Below are 22,072 nucleotides of genomic sequence, written 5' to 3' on the forward strand. Positions count from 1 at the left end.
GCTTCAGAACTGGTGTAGTGGATTGGAGGTGGAGGCAAGCCAATGAGAACTATGGAGAGACGATTGGAGGAAATTAAGTGGTAAGGAGGTACCAAGGATGAAAACAGACTTCTGAATGAAACACCTGGGTGGTTATCAATGCTGAAGCTTAGCTGGGAAATTGGAGACAAGGAGCTCCTCGCTGCAGTAATGCAGACATTACAATGAGGGCCTGGATGGGTGGATGACTGGGGTAGGTCTCTGGCTCGATAACTAACCCCTGCTTTTCCAGTTGCCCTGTTTCCCCAAATGTCACAACATGGGAGTAGTCGGATTGAATGAGTTCCCTAAGCGTCTGAGAGCTTGGATGGGCAAGCTGAGCTGTTCGAAGTCGAGAAAATCTTAGCCAAACTGAGGGGAGGTGGGATGCTCTCGGGAAAATTTTATCATTTTACTGAGTTTTTAGTAGTAATTTTTTATTATTTATAAGATTTTGTTCGGAGAGCATGTCAATTTCATTTATTTTTCCTTAACGACCTGTGCACAGAAAGACATGCCCATTGATAGCTTGCTCAGTAGCTGAACATTCTCATCCTGAGGGTCCTTCAACGCTTCTTGAGCTCCTAGGGGCCCAGGTGCCTGCACAGCATCAAAACAATATATTACACAGGGGTGTTCAGGGGTGAGTGTTTTGAATTGGCAATCGAGGTTTAATGCAATAACGTCATTAACGTTAACCCTCATTAGGATGTGGTGACTCTAAAGCATCTAGTTGGTAACCGTTAAAAATCTGGTAAGCTCTTTCAATGGAATGGGTGATCTTTTCTGTAGATTATGTATATAAATCATGAGTAATGAGTTCCACTCGAGACCTACACTGCCATTTTGCTGATTCTGAATGTGAATGTCCATTCGGGTCTTTGTCTTCTGCCCAAATGACCATTTATTTATGTCTTATTGGGGATCCAACCATTGGTTTCTTGGGGAGACAAGAGAAGAGGAGCCTGAAGGCTCGTGAGGTTGGGGAGATGCATAACCTCAGAACATCAAGTCCCTCTTGCCTAGTTCCCCCAACTTGAGGTTCTTATACTTTCTAACTATACGCTCAGCCCATTTCACTCCAGATCTGGAGCTCTGAACTACCACTTACTGGCTCTGTTGCCTTGGGAAAACTGCTAACCCTCTCTGAACTGGATTCCTTAACAGCAGGTTGTAGTCGATGATACTGGCCTAACAGGTTTATAAGGATCAAAGGAGAATTCATCTGCGAAGCACTTATCATACCGTCTGGCACGTGTAATATTCGAGAAACATTACTTTCTTGCACTCACCCCTCCCGACTTACTTGTGATCAGGATGGGACAAATATCTAAAGCCCCAGGTTCAGGTTTGGGGGCTACCTAAAAACAATCCCATTTGTATAAAACCACTGTTTGGTGCTCCAGGGTGAGTCCTTCAAACCCCAGTGGTTGCAGAGCTGTGGGAGACCCTCCTGCCCTCCTCCCTACCTGTTGGTCTAGTAGGTGTGAATGCTTTAGGATTTCGTTATTTCCTCCGGAATTAGAGACTGTCCTGGACTCCTGGCTGTTTGGGTCCCTCATGCCCTGGGTACTCTTACCCTCAGCTCTGATCCCTGCCCCTCTCCAGCCGGAGGCTTGAGCCCAGCCCCGAATGGGCCAGTTGGTACTCTGAAATCCTCATCCTGCTGCCTGGCTGGATGTGTGTCTTTGGGTATCTGTTCCCCGTGCAGTGCCCCTCTCGGGGATTAAACCTCCACGTGAATTGGTGATTTCCTGACCCAGGCCTGGGGGACCAGTTTGCAGCCGGGTGAGTGGCCCCAGCCCCCCACCCCACGGGCCCCTGGGCATCTCCCACTCCCGTTCTTGCCTCCCACTCCTAACAGCCTGAGGCGACATGGTGGGCAGGAAGGTTGCACTGACACCCGGGCATGAAGAGACAGGGCAAGGGTTGCCTCAGTCTGCATCTGTGGGAACAGGACAGTCGATGTTAAAACAGGGCTCGCGGACCAAAAGCTGCTGAGCCCTTCCCCTGCAAGGAGACACTTTTTGTTCAGCTTCTCCCTAATACGCAATTTCCCTTCCTCACGGGACTGCCCAGAGCCCCCACCATTCCCCATTTTCTCCCTGTCCCTTGCTCCTTTGCAGCCCAGCCCAAATTCCATCTTTTGTTTTTAAGATTTTATTTACTTATTTATTTGAGAGAGAGCGAGCGCACAGGTGGGGGGAGGGGCAGAGGGAGAGGGAGAAGCAGACTCCCCGCTGAGCAAGGGGGGGGGCCCCCCAACCCACGCAGAGGGCTCCATCCCAGGACCCCAGGATCATGATCTGAGCCAAAAGCAGACGCTTCATTGACCGAGCCACCCAGGCACCCCAATTCCATCTTTTTTGAATCCAGTTTTGAAGATTCAAGTGCACACACCGTCATTTGCCTTCTTTGGCCGTCTGCCCCACGTTTCCCCGACAATCCACTCTGTAGCGCTTTGTAACGTAGTCTGCTGCCTGGTCTCCAACCTCCTCCAGCAGTTCATTGTCTCAGACGATTCTGTCCTCTACGGGTTCCTGGTGCCCTCCTCGCCCCGACCTCTCTGTCCCCCAAGACCCACATGATCTCACCTTGATTACAGGAAGAACCCCCTTCCACCTCCCTGCCCACCACCTGCCCTCCACCGAGCACTTGACTTGCTGTCAGAAATATTCTGTGGCGGCTCCCACCAATCGGCAGAGACTGAGCTCCATCCCTCATCAAGTGATGGCACCCATTTGCCGCGATCTGGCCCCCGCAGGCCTCTCCTCCCTCCACCTCTGCGTATGATTTGTGCATCAGCTACCCTGAGTTATTTTGCTTCTCAGAATACAGCAGGTGTCTTTGCAGCTCCTCGCCTTGTTGTTAGCAGTTCGTTCTCTCTGGAACGTGCCTCCAGGCATTTCCACTCTCTGCTCTCTTCTGCTTTTTTTCTTTTTCTACATTTAAAAAAATTTGCGAGGTAGACTCTTAGACAAATACATGAAACATCTATGATGGTTGAACAACTGTCCCATGGATACCGACTCAGATGAGGAAAGAGACCATTATCAGCACCCCAGAGGCCCCTCCGTGTCCCCCTCTGAAGCGGTCCCCTCCCGCCCCGCTAGAGGGTACCCACATCCCCACATTGGCCATAATCAGTTCATGACTTTCTGGAGTTCTGCCCCATGAACGCTAAGGATAGGTTTTGCCTGGTTTTTCAACTTCATGCCTCTGGAATCCCGTTCTTTTGTACCTGCTTCCTATATTCAGCACGGTGCTGGTACGTGCCACGTGTGTTCGGTGCTTTGTTGTGGTTCTTTTTTTTTTTTTTTAAGATCTGTTTATTTTTGGGCGCCTGGGTGGCTCAGTCGTTAAGCGTCTGCCTTCGGCTCAGGTCATGATCCCAGGGTCCTGGGATCGAGCCCCGCATCGGGCTCCCTGCTCGGCAGGAAGCTTGCTTCTCCCTCTCCCACACCCCCTGCTTGTGTTCCTGCTCTCGCTATCTCTCTCTCTGTCAAATAAATAAATAAAAATCTTTCAAAAAAAAAAAGATCTATTTATTTTATATGAAAGAGAGAGAGAGTGCGCATGAGCACGAGTGGAGGAGGGGCAGAGGGAAAGAATCTCAAGCAGACTCCCTGCTGAGCGAGAAGGCCGACTCCGACTCCGGGCTCCATCCCAGGACCCATGAGACCATGACCTGAGCTGAAATCAAAGGTCTGATGCTCAACCGACTGAGCCACCCACGTGCCCCCCATTGTGGTTCTTTCTTAATCTGACCTTATAGCATTCCATTTCATGAATGTATCGCACTTGCTGTTAATGGACATTTGGGTTTTTTTACCTTAATTTCTTCTTCTCCAGTGTCTATCTACCACTAAGCATAGGATTTAAACTTCCTCTCCCACTAACTGAATATAAGCCGCATGAGAGCAGAGGCCGTTTTGTTCTGGATTCCCAGAACCTACAGAGTATCTGGAACACAGCCGCTGCTCAAAATAATGCATTGACTGCAGGAATGTTCACTTAAACACCTCCTGGTTACTTAAGGTGCTCCTCAAACATTCCCTCCTCCTCCAGGCCCTCAACAACTTCACCTGGCCGACTTTCAACAACAACGACAACAGTAATAGTAACTCCCGTTGTTGAGCTTACTCTGTGTGAGGTGCCGTGCTAAACACACACACATCATCTCACTTACTCCAAACTGCTGTGACCTTGACTTTACCCATTCTAAAGACGCAGACATTGCAGCTTTACAAGACTCACCTGCCCAAGGTCACACAGGCCCAAGGTCATACAGCTTGGGAAGCAGGAGTCAAAGCAGTGGTTGACTTCCCAGGCCAGGTTCTAATTGCCAACAACAAATACGAAGGCCCCAAGATAGTCCTGCCCATGGATGTGTTTGATTTGGCCCGCCGGGGGTTTTGACGTTAAAGACAAAAATTGATCGCCAATATTAAAAAAAAAAGAGAGAGATTTTTTTTTTTTTTTTTTTTTTTTTTTTACAAGGCTGTTGTGAGAGCCTTTTTCAGCAAATTAGAAATAGCTTTCAGGCAACGGAGCCAGACCTCAGACTCTAGTCTGACTCTCAAGTCTGTGTTCTTTCCAGTAGAATATTCTGCCCCAACTTTTAAAGCAGATGTGGACCCGAAGACCAGTGCATCCCGGGGGGCCAAGCTGCTGCCTCCTTGGTGGGCAGGTCCCCGGACCCAGTCCCTGCCCCCCTCTTTCTCATGACCTGTGTCTGGGCTGCTACTTGAAGCTATCCCACAATTTAGAAAATCTATCCACCTCTTTACCCTTTGCATGGCGTCCTGTGAATGGACTGGGCTGTTTCAGGGGAAAAAAACATAAATACATCCCTGAAAAAGTAAATTTAAAGAGTTGGTAGAATTCAAGTCATTATCATCTAGATCATCTCCAGTCCCTGAGTTGGTGAAATAACATTTTGAAATGTCAGGAAAAAAAAGTGGCCTGGATACGCCATGATGGATTTGAAGGGCCTGACAGCTCGAGTACTTAGCTCGGAATTTATGAATCAAAAGCTTTAAAACTTAACCCAAGAAAGTTTTTTTAAGTACTACTATTTCCACCTAATTAAGGACTGTCATACAAATATGATTTATTTACAGCTATCATTCATGTACAGAACAGAACTATCCAAGGCTTTTAAAAAAATTTTTTCTAATGACTTTTATGCATTAACTCAATCCAGGGGCTTTCTAAAAATATTATCTTCCCCTTCTGGATAAAGAAATTAATGTCTACTTATCATATAAAATTTAGAGACTATAGAAAAATATAATGAGAACATAAAGATTACTGGAATCCTACCACCTGGAGATAATCATGGTGGACACTTAGAGGATAATACTTTCAACTTTTTCTGTACATGCTTGTATGTAAATTTATATATGTATGGTATAAAAACTAGATAAAATACATTGTTTTGTATCTCGCTTTATTTCACATTTCATTTCTACTCATTAAACAGACTCACAACTATAAAATCGTTAGAAAACATCATTTTAAATGACTTCAAGTTGTCTTTCTTAAGGATTTACCATAATTTGCTCAGCTTTCTCCCTATTACTGGAAATTCTGCCTGTTTCCAATTTCTTGCTATTATAAACAATGCTCTCATGAAAATCTTGTACATACTTTTCCCTTTTTGATTATTTTCTCGGTCTAGACATAAACAGAATTAGTAAGATGGATACAGACTCAAAGGTTATGATCTTTATAAAGATTTCAAGGAGTTGCTCTCTTTCTCAGCAAGTTACATGGGGAAAATGGTTCTTTTGTAATATCGGGTGAAAAACTTAGGATATGCAATTATATCTTCATTATCTCAGTTATTTGAAACACACTAAAATACATGCTATAGAAGGATATAGTCAACTGATTGCCTCTGAGCAGAGAATTGTTTTGTTGTTGTTTGGTTGGTCTTTTTGTTTGTTTGTTTGTTTTTTACTTCTTTAGACTTTTAAACTTTTATACAAAGTGTTCCTGTGGAGTGTTTCTGCCCCCAAGACACAGTATCGTGGTCCACCACAGTGCTCATCTTTATCCATGCACCGATTTCTCTTATTTTTGAACCTCTATTTCCTTTTTTCTTTCTTTTCTGAGTTTTTTTTTTTTTTAGGAAAGTTATACGTGCCAATTAATTCTTCGAGGTTTCTAACCCAGATGACATCCCCTTGCACTGCCTTGCCCCCCTTCCCGCTCCCCAGAATACATTGCATTTCAACTGATTTTATTCCCTTCAAAGTTTTCTGATGCCAAATTACTCGCAGATCCCATTTTATTAGCGGAAGGCACAGTTACTGCTAAAGTCTCAAAAGTTTCTGGACATCTGTCGTGTCACAAATAAAGATTCGAGGTAAGTTAAAATGAGCTTTTCTCAGGCTGGGTGCACCACCAGGATTAGCTCAATCTGTGATTAAAGACCATTTAATTCTATAGAGAAAAGTACTCAGTTGTATGCAGATACAATTACAATTACTTAGAATTGTATGTAATAAGTACTAAATTGTTTTATTTATTTGTTTTTATTTATTTTATATTTTTTAAGATTTTATTTATTTATTTGAAGACAGAGAGAGAGAGGAAGAGTAAGCACAAGCAGGGGGAGCTGCAGAGGGAGAGGGAGAAGCAGGCTCCCCGCTGAGCAGGGAGCCCTACCTGGGGCTTGATCCTAGGACCTTGAGATCGTGACCTGAATGGAAGGCAGATGCCTAATGGACTGAGCCACCCAGGCGCCCCAGTACTAAATTGTTTTAAAGCATACTGCCTTTTCAAATGCTTTAATTAATACATTTATTCAGAATCTGTTTCTTGAAGACCAACCAAATCCCTATAGTGGGGAAGAGAGCTGAGAAAGGGGTGTGGCATCTGACCTCAGACAGGTGATACTCTACTGAGAAGTAAAAGAATTCCAGTATCAATTTCTACGTGTGGGTTTTCCAGCACCACTGAGTTAACTCACTTCTAACACTGTCGACCCAGGACAGCATCAGATCCCACAGGTTAAGAAGTGTTGAACCCCACGGGCTGCCCCTCACCCCTGAGACTTCAGAGTCCAGTCCAAAGTTGTCACCTGTGCTTCTGACTATAGATTAGAGGTTCCAACCACCCTCTCCTTGGGTTGGATTAATTTACTAGGGTGGCTCACAGAGCTCAGAGAAGTATTTCACTTACAAGATGGCCAGTTTGTGATAAAAGGATAATAACTCAGAAATAGCAGATGGAAGGGATGCCCAGGGGCAGGTGTGGGGAAAGGGCACGAAGCTTCCATGTTCTCTGGATCTACGACTCTCCCCGTTCCCCACGTGTCTACCAACCTGGAAGTGCTCCCAACTTTACGGAGGTTTCATTACCTAGGCCCACTCACTTAAATCATCGGCTTATTGGTGATTCAACCTTCAGCTCCTCTCCTCTCCCAACAAGGGCCAAGGACTGAAGGTTCCAACCCTCTGATCACATGGTTGGTTCCCCTGGCAACCAGCCTCCGTCCTCAGATGCTTCTTCCAGAGTCGCCTCATTAACATTAAAGAGACACCTTGATCACTCTCATCACAGGAAATTCCAAGGGTTTTAGGGAGTCCTGTGCCAGAAATGAGGATGAAGACCAAATATAGATATTTCTTATTATAAATCACAGTATCGCAGGAGGAGATGAACATTCAAGAGATAACCACAAGTAATTACAAATCAATAGGCAATTGCAAAGTGTGGTAAGGATTCAGAAAGAATACATGGCTTTATAAGTAGAGGAGCATGATTTCATCTGAGGAAGTCAAGAGAGGCTTGTGAGCGGGTCGCCTGGGTGGCTCAGTCGGTTAAGCATCTGCCTTCGGCTCAGGTCATGATCCCAGGGTCCTGGGATCGAGCCCCACATCGGCCTCCCTGCTCTGCGGGAAGCCTGCTTCTCCCTCTCCCACTCTCCCTGCTTGTGTTCCTGCTCTCGCTGTGTCTCTCTCTGTCAAATAAATAAATAAAATCCTTAAAAAAAAAAAGGAGAGGCTTGTGAGCAAAGATCTGAAAAAATAAACAGATGGTGACGAGGGAAGGAAAAAGAGAAAAGAATATTGCAGATGAGTGAACTATATGCAAAGGCCTTCATATCCCAATAGTATTACAGAACTCATGATATAAAGCTACCATTGCTTGAAGACTATCATTTTGTGCAGATGGGCAACTTTGGTTGGCGGTTCCAAAGAGAAATGATTTTGGAGCACTTTTCACAATAATAGCTATACCGTTGTTGAATGTCTTAAGAAACAAAATTCGAGTGAGTAAATTTGAAAGATCTTGTTGGCTTTATTCAACAGTTCACGTATGAATCAGGGAGCTTCCCATCTAGCACATAGCAAGGAGCTTGGAGGAGCTGTGCAAAATGGAAGACTTTTATAGGCAGAAGGGGATCGGAACAAGGAAGCCATACCTGCAAAAAAGCGGGTGGGTTATTGCAAGGTTACTTCTTAAAGGGGATGATGGGGGTTTACCGGGCAGGTGGCCTCCCCACTAGCGCTGATCAGGTGATTCCTGAGTGCTTTAAGATTCTATTTCTGGGAGAGCCGAGACTGTAATTAAGTCTCAGTTTGGTGATGTGAGGCTCAGCAAGAGCAATTCCATTTGGGGGCTTTTTAATGCCTGCAATGTTTCTTATCCAAAATTGGTTTTGTGAACTATATACTTTTATATACTTTTATTACTATGCCTGTTTTAGAAACAAGGAAATGGGGGCTTGGAGGGATGAAGCAACTTATCCAAAGACACCTGGCTCCTAGATGGAGTAGCCAAGTCTTGAACCCAGTCATCTGATTCTAGAACCCATACTCATTAGTACCCTGCCCTGCCTCCCATGCCCGGGCAATGGCCCATCTTTATGTGCATGTGTTCAACAAGGTAGCACACGGGTTAGCTGGGAATGTATATTATTGGCCTTCTTTTCTACTTCATTGTATTGTTTAAAATGTGTTTTTATGAAACCTGCAAACGACATGACCTACCCCTCTTAATGTAATGTCGTTTATAAAAATAACAATGTACTTGGTACTACCAAGTGACTGTGAGGACTCCCTTTCTGCCTCAGGGATGAAGCAGCAAGAGGAAGGAAGTCCTGTTTGGGCCCTTGGTCGGAAGCCTGCTCTCTAGTCCCGGCATGGTACTTGGCCATGGATAGGAGTTCCACCACTGCTTTATCTTCTCGTAGTTTCCTTCTTCCGTCTGCCCTTGAAATGCATATAACCTGGGGAGAAAACCCGGGTCATTTGGAGGAGCCACAGGTGCTAAAGTGAGTGTTTTCCACACCTTAGCTTTGTTTGAGAAGAGTTAGAGACTTTTCCCAGAACATACGTTTATAAATATATAGATAGATATTATTTTTAGAGTTGTAGGCTTTTTCCAGAACATCTCTTTACAAACGTGTGTCAATAGAATGTAGAAAGAGATGGAAAAATTGCTACATACTTATTGTGCCAATTCAAACAGTAAAAATCACCTACTTTCCCTCCATCCCGACTGATAATTTTCTGTGCATACATATATATGATTTTGTATAAAAAAAAATCACTGTCAAAGGGAACAGAAAAAATGTGAAATCCACGTCACCAGCACGTTCATCAAAAAGTTGTTTGATGAACATGCGATCAAAATAAAGACGAGGAGAGAATTCGCTAGCGTTATGGATGGATGGGTTTGCCAGAAAGAACAGTATATGTTATATATATGTGCATATGTATGCACATATATATAACATATATACACAGTTCTGCAAAACAGTCATTATTCCTTAAAAATTGCTCTATTGGGGAAGCCTGGGTGGCTCAGTCAGTGAAGCGTCTACCTTCGGTTCAGGTCATGATCTCAGGGTCCTGGGATTGAGCCCCGCATCAGGCTCCCTGCTCAGCGGGGCGTCTGCCTCTCCCTCTCCCTGCCACCCCCCACCCCCATTCATGCTCATGCTCTCTCTCTCTCAAATAAATAAATAAAATTGTTAAAAGAAATTGCTCTATTAAATATTCACTTTTTACTTAAGAAAATATCATGCTATATCAATAGAATCATTTTTAACGATTGCGTAGGATTCCATGTTGCATGATTTTTACTTAACTATTCCCTTGGTTGTTTCCAACATTTTGCCAGAATAAAAATTGCTGCAGTGGATATTCCTATGCATATATATTGCATGGTTTCCAGTTATCTCCTTAGGGTAAATTCACTGACAGTGGACTTCTGGTTATAGGGTAAACATGCTGAGCTGCTTGATTTACATAGCAACTCTTCTCAGCAACGAGAATGCACCCATTTTCCACAAAAAGTGTAAGAGTACCTGCTAACTCATATCTTCCAACACGGGGGTTCACCACTCTTTCAAATATGTACCACTCTTGTAAACTAAAAATGATACACGTTCCTGTGTTGTCAGCCTGGTCCATGTGGAAAAGTTTCAGAGGCACTTGCCAAAGGAAGAGACTGGATGGATGAAACAGACCCTCCTATTTGAAGACCCAGAAACTCACTCTTTAATGTCCCTCACAGTGATCTGACCCCAGGAGACTGACTCTCGCCAACTAAAATGCACAGGGTGGTGAGAATGATACCAAGTTATCCACTACTGATTGTCAATGGAAACCACAGCCATCATGAAACTCAAGAATCCATGTGTGAATAAAACCAGTACATTTGGCCTCAGAATGCTATGCATGCACTGAATGTCCATCGGAAACCGCTCTATGATTTTGTATAAAAAAAAAATCACTGTCAAAGGGAACAGAAAAAATGTGAAATCCACGTCACCAGCACGTTCATCAAAAAGTTGTTTGATGAACATGAGATCAAAATAAAGACGAGGAGAGAATTCGATAGCATTATGGATGGATGGGTTTGCCAGAAAGAACAGTATTCGAAGGCTGTTGGCTACAATCTCTCCACTTTGGCTCCATCCTAAGGAGAGCCTGCTATTGAGATGGGGAACATTTGCAAGAGGTGGTTACTCTGGGCTGCATTTGGATAGAGCTGACATTTATTTCTGTCACCTTGTTCCTTGTTCTGTTCTTCCATTCCTCAGAACCCCTTCTGATGAACACATTCTTTTTTTTTTCCCCTATGTTGATTCGTGAAGTGGGCTGTTGTGGAGTTTTGCTGGCCACCCAGTCTCCTTCAGGTGACCTTACACAGCTATTATATGACCTATTAAGTGTTCAGTTTTATTCACCTTTTTTTTTTTCTTTAGAGAGAGAGAGAACACAAGCAGGGAGGGGCAGAGGGAGAGGGAGAGAGAGAATCTTAAGCAGGCTCCACGCTCAGCACGGAGCCCAACGCAGGGCTCGATCTCATGACCCTGAGATCACAACCTGAGCCAAAATCAAGAGTTGGATGCTTAACTGACTAAGCCACCCAGGTGCCCCTCCTCTCTTTTCATTTAGCAACTGTAAATGGGCCAAGCCAAAAAAAAAAAAAATTCAATGTTATGCTTATTTGCTATATTAATCAGGACAGAAACCTGGCTTGGCTTAGCTTAGAGAAAAGCAGGAATGTTTACTGGCTCAAAAATGAAAACCAAAGGAGTGATGCAGATGGGGCTGGACTGGTGGGTAACTGGAATCAGGATCCTAATGACTTCCAGCTCTTGGTTTCTCAGTGTGGTACGGAATTGCTCTGGCTTCATGCCTTCCTACAGCTGACAAGGGAAAGAGGGTGTGAATGTGTGTGTATCAGCAGGGAGGGGACCGTTTGTAGATGAGACTTAGAAAAGTTCCAGACTCAAGACTTTCATGACATGAGCAGAGATACAAGGACTCTTCCCTGCTAGTTCCCATTGAAATAAAAATTCTTTTTTTTTAAAGATTTTACTTATTTATTTGAGAGAGAGTGAGTGAGCATGAGCAGGGGTGGAGGAGGGGCAAGGGGAGAGGGAGAAGCAGACTTCCAGCTGAGCAAGGAGCCCGATGCGGGACTGGATCCTAGAACCCAGGGGTCATGACCTGAGCTGAAGGCAGCCACTTAACCGACTGAGCCACTCAGGTGCTCCTGAAATAAAAATTCTTGAGAAGAATTTGATTTATCCAGCTTGGGTCCCATGCCCCAAGAAAGGTGAGTAATATATCCATTAGCAATACCTGGTTGAGCAGAACATTTTCCAGTAGAATTGGGTTAGTCTCCTGTGCAGGTGAAATAATGTATATTCACTGTGTGTCCTTATCATTGATAAATAGTGGGACACCATTTCTAGTTTGTCTCTTGTGACTCATCTATTCAGATATTTTGCTCCTTTTGAAAAGATGTGATTTTTCATAGCTAGGTTTTTAAACAGAGCCAAACATTGGCCTGCTCATCGTGCCCCCACACACAGCTTTGTCACAATACAAGCCTGTAAACCACGGGACTCCTATGAGGCATCCAGCTGTTTGGCAGACTCAAGGGAATTCATACGTGACCTACCAGGGGATCATGGTGAAGGTCTCAAGAGGCAACATTAGAGCTCTCATCACCCTCTCTGCTGGTGCTCTTCTTCAGCGAAGGGCAGGGAGTAAATCACAATTGTCTAAGTAAAAGGCTAGAGGATGCACTGAGCTCTGTGTGTGTAAGCTCACCAGCAAGGGACCCTGAACCATCTAAGAGAAGAAAATTAAGATGGTGTGATTGCAGGAGATGAGTATTCTCCATAAGTCTCACATAAAACTGGAGAGACAGGCAGGCTTCTGAGACTGCCTCTTGTCGTGACCAGGGATGTGTCTCTCATATGGCAGTTAAGAATCTTGATGTCACCAGCTCCTAGTAACATGGGTTTTAGGACATTATTCCATGTTTGAAGCCGTAGGCTTCTCATCTGAAAAATGAAGGGGACCAACATAATCACTTTAGCAGGTGATGCAAAACTTGTCCCCATTTCTTATCGGATGGATTCATTTTTCTTCTTGTTATTAGTTACTACCCTCTGGAGAGGGTTTGAGATTTCAGTTTGGATGCTCTAAACCTTCAGAGCAACAGAAAGTTCTTTGGGAGATCATCAGCCCTATACCATGCTCTCTCCTACTGGAATGGAATCATTAAACTCCAAAGTGGTCCATGGGAAGAAAAGGGGTTCTCTGATGGAACTACCTTGGAAAATACTGAACTTAACAGGGTTAAACAGGCTGTTGGAAGCTTCTACTCTGCTCATATATGTGCAATCACCACATCATAGTCACAGTGATGATTTTTGAAACAGAAATACGATCATGTCACTTCTTGACCTGGAACTTTCCAGTGGATTCCCTTTGCACTTGGAATCGAATCTAAATCTTGTGCTTTGACCGCTACATCCCTATGTAATTTGACCCTTGGTCTCTCCAGGCTCACGGTGTACCCCTCTCCCCCTTGCTCACTAATCTCTTGCTGCATGCCTCAAATCCCCTGCCTCCAGGGTTTTGTACTTCCTCTTCGTCCTCTCTGGGGTGATTTCCTTCCACCTTGTCCCATGGTGGTGCATTCGCATTCTCTAGGTCTCCCAGGGCTCCCTCCCTGACCACCCCATCTAAAGGAGGCCCTGCGCCACCTCGCTTATATCCCTCAAGTGAGCTCTTGGTTCACACAGGTCAAATGGTGCCTCACTGAGTGCCTTGGAAAGGGTACATATTTTGCCTTGTTTTCCAGATCTGCTTCAGTTCTCTATCATCAAAGAAAATTGGTCTTCCTTCATCAAGCTGAAAATCCCTCTGTTTTTCCACCTGTCACTTCACGCAGCCTGGAATTAGCGGCAGTTGGAATATGCATGATGTCAGCATGAATATTTACAACAAAGCAAGAGACTTGCGTAGAAGCAACCATTGCATTGAATGACTTGCTTCCATTTTTTCCCCTTTGAATTCACTCAGTGGGACCATGGGAGTGATTAATGGGATTTTTTTGGAGTTTCATGAGATCATGCGTTCTCTCCCTGAAGAAGGCAGTTGTAATGGGTGGGCTGACGGGTTGCTGGCATTGTTTAAACACACCAAAGTATTGCCCTTTCACAGGGCAGCCCTGTAACCATACCTCCATGTAAAAGTCCTAGAATGTGCTTTCACTGGCCCTGTCAGCAAACTTTAGCCCATTAATCAACCAATTGGTGCCAACCATATGGGAATCTCCGGGAGTCTTACACAGGGGCATGTGTTCCTGCTCAGTCATTCAGGTGGTTGCATATTCCTTGGAGGAATAAGGCAGGTTGATAGGATGTTGGAACTGGAACCCTCTGAGATCCTGGAGCCCATTCTTGATTTTAGGGTAGAGGAACTGAGGCCCAGAGAGGTACAGGATGGGGGCTGAGGTGAGGGAATGTGATGTCAGAGCTGTTGAAACCCTGTCCAAAGAACCTTCCACTGCAAGGCAGAGTCACAATACCAGAAACACATAGGGCAGACATAAGCCATCACCAAAGCAGAGGCAAGAAGGTGAGGCCCCAGCAGTGGAGGGATGGGTGATCTACCATAGCAGGGAGCAGGCAGGCAGCATGGGGGCACTGTGAAGGTTACACTCGAATGGTGGACACAAAGCTGGGTCTTGAATGGGAGGAGTGATAAGAAGCTGGGACGTCACTGGAGGCAGCATTTCAGAGTCTGGAAGAGTGAGGGGAAAGTGACGCCCCCTGGTCCATCTCTGCTCCTTCCCGCATCTCTACTCATTCTCTGTCCCAGGTCCCTCGATGGGCATCTTGTTGCTTGTTCAGCATCCTTCTGGCCTTCCCGCATCTCTACTCATTCTCTGTCCCAGGTCCCTCGATGGGCATCTTGTTGCTTGTTCAGCATCCTTCTGGCTTGGCAATGGGGTCTGTACGTCATGCATGGGTGGCCTCTTACAGGTCCCTAGTGTGTCTGTCAGTCCCCAGTGCCTGTCCATCAGGCCTACATCCTCAACATGGCTGCGGGAGCTCTCTTACTGCAGACGATTTCATGCTTCCTCCTTTCCCTGTTGGAGTCTTCCAGGATGATTCTTGCTGCACCATTTTTCCATTTACCTGATGCCTTTGGCACTTGCCACCGTTGCCAGATGTTTAGACCCTCAGTTGTTTGGTGACTCTTTGCTCTAAGTTATCTGGGTCCCTCTCACACTGGGTCGTAAGGAGAGACCGTCTCTGCTTCTCTGGGCTGGGCTCCCCGCACAGGAGCAGTAAGTAACCCTAACGCTCGGTCAGACAAGGTGTGTCTCTGCTTTCCCCTGACAGTGGCCTCTGCTATGATCTGAACGTTTTTGTCCCCTGCAAAGTTTGTATGTTGAAATCTTAACACGATGGTATTAGGATGTGGGGCCTTTGGGAGGTGATTAGATCTTGAGGGTGGAGCCTTCATGATGGGATTGGTGCCCCGGTGAGAGACCCCACAGAGCTCCCTGGCCCCTTCGAGGAGCACGTGACCCACCCACCCTAGCACCTCGACCTTGGGCATCCAGTCTCCAGAACTATGAGAAATAAATCTGTGCTGTTTACAAGTCACCCAGCCTGTGGTATTTTGTTACAGTGGAACGGACTAAGACAGCTTTTATCTGGTTTCTTCAGTTGAGATCCCCACCCGGGGCCCTAGAAGCATTGACTTTCTGAGCCCTGGTGTGGGAGCATGTGCTTAAATAGTCTTCTTTTTTAAAAAATTGTGGTAACATATACATAAAATTTACCATTGTAACCCTTATTGGGCACAATTCTGTGGCATTTAAATACATTCCCATTCTGGTGGGACCATCACCACCATCCATCTCCAGCACTCTTTTCATTACCCGGAACTGAAACCTAATACCCATTAAACACTAACTCCAGCCCCTGAACCCCTGCATCCCACCCCTCCGCCCCCCTACTTTCCCTCTCTATGAATTTGATGACTCCGGGAAACTCACCACGTTTTTGTCCTTTTGTGACTGGCTTATTTCAGTGAGCATAGTGTCTTCAGAATTCATCCATGTTGTAGTCTGCATCCAGAAAGTCCTTCCCTTTGGGGCACCTAGGTGGCTCAGTCAGTGAAGTGTCTGCCTACGGCTCGGGTCATGATCCCAGGGTCCTGGGGTGCAAAGCTCGGTTTGGGTCCTTGCTTTCCATTCTTGTTCTCTTTCGGCTCTCTCCTCCAGGGGAGAGGCTCACAGTAATATCTGCCCCCCCGCCAATTCACAAGCGAGAGGTGGATGTGGCTCGCACGGGGAGGGGGGATGGGCAACTCTCTGGGGCTCATAGGGGTATCCCGCTCCCTGCTTGTAGGACTCTCTAATTACTCCCCCCACGGGGAACACCGCGGGGCAGTTCTGGGAACTTCAGGCTGAATGTTTTGGCTGACCTCCCCCCCAAATGGTTGTTAAAATGGGGGAGCTGCATGGGTGAGGGATTATCGTTAGCTTCATTATTTTTGAGCCTTGAGAAATTAATCAGTGTCCCTGTGATTGTTTACGTTAGACCTTGCGAGAACCCGTCCCGGCAGAGCCAACACCTTCAGCTGCTCACAGATGTTGAAAGGGGCCATCAGGAAAACCTAGCAGGCTCATGAACAGTGGAGTGGAGGATATTTTCCTAATGATGTGTAACTAGTCAGAAATGAACCATTTGGTTTCTGCCCCAAATTTAATTTAACCCGTGACCCTATAACACTCAGAAAGGAGGGAGTTCGAGAATATTCTGCGGCTACTGGACCCCTTTGAAAAGGGTGACTTTCTTCCTGGGACGAAGTAAGTATCTTTCACCTGAAAAATAAAGACCACAAATACAAAGGCCTGGATTTTTGGAGGATCTGTGTTATTTAGCAATGTGACCGACTTGTAAACGGCATCACATTGGTTTATGCAAATAAGCAGATGCGCGTTTGTCCTCCAATTTGTTTTCACCTGTTCCTCTTGCAGCCTTTTTTATACTAATAATCTCATCTTCAGTGAGACAGGGCTTGCTGTGCTGTGTACCCCAAACCAGCCACAGTGGAGAATGGAGTCACTTGTCTATCCACTCTCAGTAAATATTTATTGAAAAACGACTATGAGGGTGCCTGGATGGCTCAGTTGGTTAAGCGTCTGCCTTAGCTCAGGTCATGATCCTGGGGTCCTGAGATCGAGCCCCCTCAGCGGGGAGCCTGCTTCTTCCTCTGCTCCTGCCTCCACCCGGTCTCTCTCTCTCTCTCTCTCTCAAAAATAAAATAAAAAAATCTTAAAAAAAAAAAGAAAAACAATTATGAGTCAAGTATTTCAGCTGGGCTCACTCCGAAGCAGAGCCTGATTCAAGGATGTGAGTGAAAGTGGTTTATTTCCTAGGAAGCAGGAGGGTGTGTGTGTGTGTGTGTGTGTGTGTGTGTGTGTGTGTGTGTGTGGCGGGGGGAGTGGGGTATGGCAGGGGGAAGGAGAACCGATGAAGGGCATGCTGATGAGTGGCATGCTGATGAGTGGCATGCTGATGAAGGGCATGCTGATGAAGTCATGCTGGGGACACCTGAGAAAACAGGTGGTGGGGGTTTCAGGATCAAAATGATCATGATGAAAACAATTGCAATGCTCAAAACATAATGTTGAATAACATAGGATGTAAAGCTCATATTTGGTGTAATTTCAACCATGTATAAAAGAACTATGTGTACACACAGGCACACATGATCTTGATGTTCCGATGATACTATTGTGGTCATTTGAAGGCCGAATGATATTCTGTAGCACGGATATATCATAATTTGCTTTTCTCTTGTGGGAATATTAGTTGCTTTCGGGTTTGTGTTGCTATAATCAGTACTGCAGTGGATACCTTGAGCACTAACTGGGCCATGAATGTTTGAACATTTCCTGGTGTAGATTTTTGACATTGCCATTTCTGAGTCGGAAAAAAGAATGAATATTTTTAAGGCTTTTTGTAACTGTTGTCAAATTACTTTCCAGAACAGTCGAAGTATGAGTATAAATTTTCAGAAAATTACTCAAACTCTTGAATTAGATTGATTAACCTGTTTTGTCAAAATAATCAATCAGGTTATGTATCCCGAGTTTTTATAGCTTTATTTATTTGTGAGAGAGTGAGAGAGAGAGAGCGAGGGCACCCACAAGCAGGGGAAGAGGCAGACAGAGGGAGAAGCAGGCTCCTCACCAAGCAGGGAGCCTGATGTGGGACTCCATCCCGGGACCCTGGGGTCATGATCTGAGCCAAGGGCAGAGGCTTCACCGACGGAGCCACCCAGGCATCCCCTGAGTTTTTAGATGCTTTTATTTTCATTATGAAAGTAATAGAAATTCATTCAATGACACTGAGAAAAGAGAAAACAAAAAACATCACCTTGGCTCTAACTTGCCAGATAGAATTCCAAAGTTACTTTTTCTATAAATTTAACTAAAATATATTATGATTTTAAAGTAGTTTTGGTTTCTGTCTCTCTCTCTCTCTCTTTTTTAAAGTCTCCCCCCTCCTTTATGACATCACTAACAGGCTGAGCCTCGTTTGTGAGTTTGTACAGGGAAACATACATATGGGCACATATGTGTGTGTGGCCAATACAAAGCTAGATATTTCCTTTTTTTCCCTTTTGCCTTCCACTGTTGGTATATTTTTTCTTTGGATTATTATTTTTAAACTGGGGATTTAGAGATGGCTTCCGAATGACCTATTTATAATCTTAACCGAGATAACCCTTGAAGACCTCAGACACCACCCAGAGCACGGATGCCTTAGTGAGGAAGTTGTGTTTTCCAAAAGAAGTTTTCAGAATGTTTTAAAAGCTCCACACAAGGTGAGTCTGACACGAGATTTTGTGTTCGTTCGACAACTCCCTTTTGTGAGCTCAAGACTGCCCGTGGCCAACGCAAGCTTGGAAACGTGTTTTTTTCTGGTAGCAGGTGTCTCTTAAAGCTCAGGTCAGAGTAGGAGGGACGAGCAGGAAGCCTTGAACCCCTCTGCTCTTGTATTTATTTAGGAACTCTATCAGGGTGACCATTGGAACCAGCGAGTTGATGAGGTGTCTTGGTTGACCAATGCAAGTTAAACAAGTTCCTTGCTCTTTAAAAAAAAAAAAAAAAAAAAAAAAAGGCCACTTCTTTTCTAACCATTCTTTCCCTCTCATTCTGTGTTTGTGTGGGGTTGACGGTCAGGGGAGGTGACCAGGACAGAGTAGTGACAAGGACAAAAGAGCACAATAATGCTTAAAGTTTGGGCCAACAGAGGGGTGAGAGGTCAGAGAAGCAAACAGAGATCAAGGGGCACAGATAACGGGGGGCAAAGCCCATGCAAACACTAGCTCGCCCCCATGCAAACCCTAGCTCGCCGCGCGGGTGGCAGTACAGGGCGGGCTGGGCGCCTGGCTGTCCGGCCCGGGGACGGCTGCCCGCCCAGCTCAACTGCACTTTCTCCACTCTCGCCCTGCTGAGAACCGGCCCTCCTTGGGTTCTTCCTGGGGACGCTGTCCTTGTTGAAAACTGAAAGCAGCTAACAGGTAGCTGTGTCTGGGGCAGAGGGAATGCAGACCTTCGCCAAAGGCAGAGCCCTGATATTGCTTCTGTAAAAGAATCAGCTTTCTGGCTTCCTGCCTGTTTGGGGAACAGTTTGATTCCCTCCCCGGAAGAGAAGTTGCGGGTGCTGGGAACAGGGTTCTCAGTTTGTGAGAGGCTGCTCATCCGAACCAGCAAAAGAATAGGAAAAAAAAGAAAAAAGAAAAAAAAAAAAGAGAGATGTGTGCTTCTTTAAATTAAGTCCCAGGGTCGCCTGGGTGGCTCAGTCGGTTAAGCGACTGCTTTTGGCTCAGGTCATGATCCTGGGGTCCTGGGATCGAGTCCTGCATCGAGCTCCACCTGCTTTGTGGGGAGTCTGCTTCTCTATCTGCCTCCCCACCCCTGCTTGTGCTCTCCCTCTCTGTCAAATAAATAAATAAAATCTTAAAAAAAAAAAAAAAAGTCCTAGCTTGGGTTTCCCGGAAGCAGGGCCAGAGACAAAGATTTTTGTACGAGGTGTTTATTTGGAAGGTGAACCCAGGAAACACCAGGAAGGAAGTGGACAATTGGGATGTCCCAGGAAACCAGTAACGTTTGCATTATTGAGCAGATTACCAGGGTGGGCAACTGGGCTCAGTGTCCCCTGGGAGCTCCGAGACCAGCACAGGGCACACTCCAGAGCTACCCCTCCAAGAGGAATGGGAGCTAAGCCATCTATCCATCAAGTCCTGAGAGTCGTTGGTTAAGGATTTTTCCAGGAAGCGTTATGTCCCTGGCTTGTCCTCACTCCCAGGGGCCAGACAGACGCCAAAGGCAAGAAGTCAGGGTGTGACAGTGGGAGACATTCCCACTGCTCCTGGCAGTGACCGGTGCTAAGGGACACCGACAGAGGTCCGAGAGTGTGTGGCTCAAAAGGGAAGTGGGTGTTCTCAAGGATTAAGAAAATTCAACATTCCACTCAAAGAGGCATGCGAGATTCAGCCAGGAAAGTCCTGGTTACTTGCTGCCCTCCACTGTCATTGTTCCATCCAGTTCCATTGATCAGAAGGAAACTCCCCCAGCCTAGCTCCAGCCCTTTTTACCTGCTGTGGTAGCTTTTTGTTGTAAACCCCGGGAATGTGTTTGACATAACGGAGGCTTGTTTGTTGTTGCTGTTGTTTGGGGGTATTCATTACCCCTTTGTACAAATCCAGGATTATAATGCAATGCGATACGAATTACAATTTTCCAAGGCAGCAAAAATCTGGATAAAACAATTGAGGGAAAGAACTCCGTGGACAGCCGTGGAATGGCCTGTATCTGCTTGGCCAAGTTCATGATTTGTGAGATGGCAGCCTCCTGACAATTTTGATGTATGCTTCACATATTCATCTATTATCTTAATTTGTAACATTTCTTTTAAACTCACCTGAGGGCGTGTTCTTTCAGAAACTCAATTACCCGCTGTTAGTTGTTTGACAACACTTTTGGCAAATGGTTATTGTGGCGGAGTGGGGTCTGGGTGTTTGATAGACAGCAGGACACAGCAAGCTTTCAACCAGTGCCTTGAGGAGGGGACCCCAGATGTGAGAGAAGCCTCCCGAAGATTCCAAGGTTCCCCACGGAGTGTAACGTACTGATTAGCACGGAGCCTTAGAGGTCCTGACTTCTTCTTACTCAGTGGGGTATGTTTCCAACAAGGAGTAGAGGGAGGAATGTCATTCAAGAAGTGTTTATTGAGCATTTACCATGTGCTGAAGCAGTGATTCTTTACTGGTCTCAACGCTTTACACGCTTGAAAATTATTGAAGACCGCAAAGGGCTTTTATATCTATGGATATTTTTGATATTAGAAATTAAAAGAGAAAATATTAAAATTTTATTATTAATGCATTCAAAAAATAGCCATAATAAGACCATTACATGTTAACACAAGTAATATGTTTTTATGGAAAATAACTCTATTTTCCAAAACAAAAGAGATGTATAGCAGGGAGACTGGCATCGCTTAACATTTGTGCAAATCTCTTTTGTGTCTGGCTTGATAGAAGGCAGCTGGACTTCTATACCATTTTAAACGTACATGCTGCTTTGCAAAAGAATAAGCTTTCTTGCTTCTTGTCTGTTTTAGGAACAAGTTTGATTCCTCCTAAGAGAAGATACAGGTCCTGGGAAATGGGGGTCTCTGTTTGTGAGCTGCTGCTCATCCACGTTTGGCCAAATCTAAGAGGAACCAGCAAAAGAAAAAGAAAGCCAGTGGAAGACTCAACTTTTGACGTATGTTTCTTTAAAATGACATTGTTGTGCAACCCTCTCCAGGGTCCACCTCCAGAACTCTCTTCACCTTGCGAAACGGAAACTCTGTCCCCATTCAACACTAACTCCTCATTCCCCTCCCCCACAGCCTGTGGCAACCACCAGTCTACTTTTTGTCTCTATGACTTTGACTACTTTAGGTACCTCATATGTGTGGAATCGTATAGTATTTGTCCTTTTATCACTGGCTTATTTCGCTTAGCATAATGTCCTCAAGGTTCATCCATGTGGTAGCGTGTGTCAGAATTCCCTTTGTTTTTTAGCTGAAAAATACTCCATTGTACCCCACGTTTTGTTTATCCATTTATCCATCAATGGACACTCGGGTCTTCTCTACCTATTGGCCACTGTGAATATGCTGCCATAAACATGGGTGTGC

The sequence above is a fragment of the Zalophus californianus genome, chromosome 16, assembly GCF_009762305.2.
Source record: "Zalophus californianus isolate mZalCal1 chromosome 16, mZalCal1.pri.v2, whole genome shotgun sequence".
Lineage (NCBI taxonomy): Eukaryota > Metazoa > Chordata > Mammalia > Carnivora > Otariidae > Zalophus > Zalophus californianus.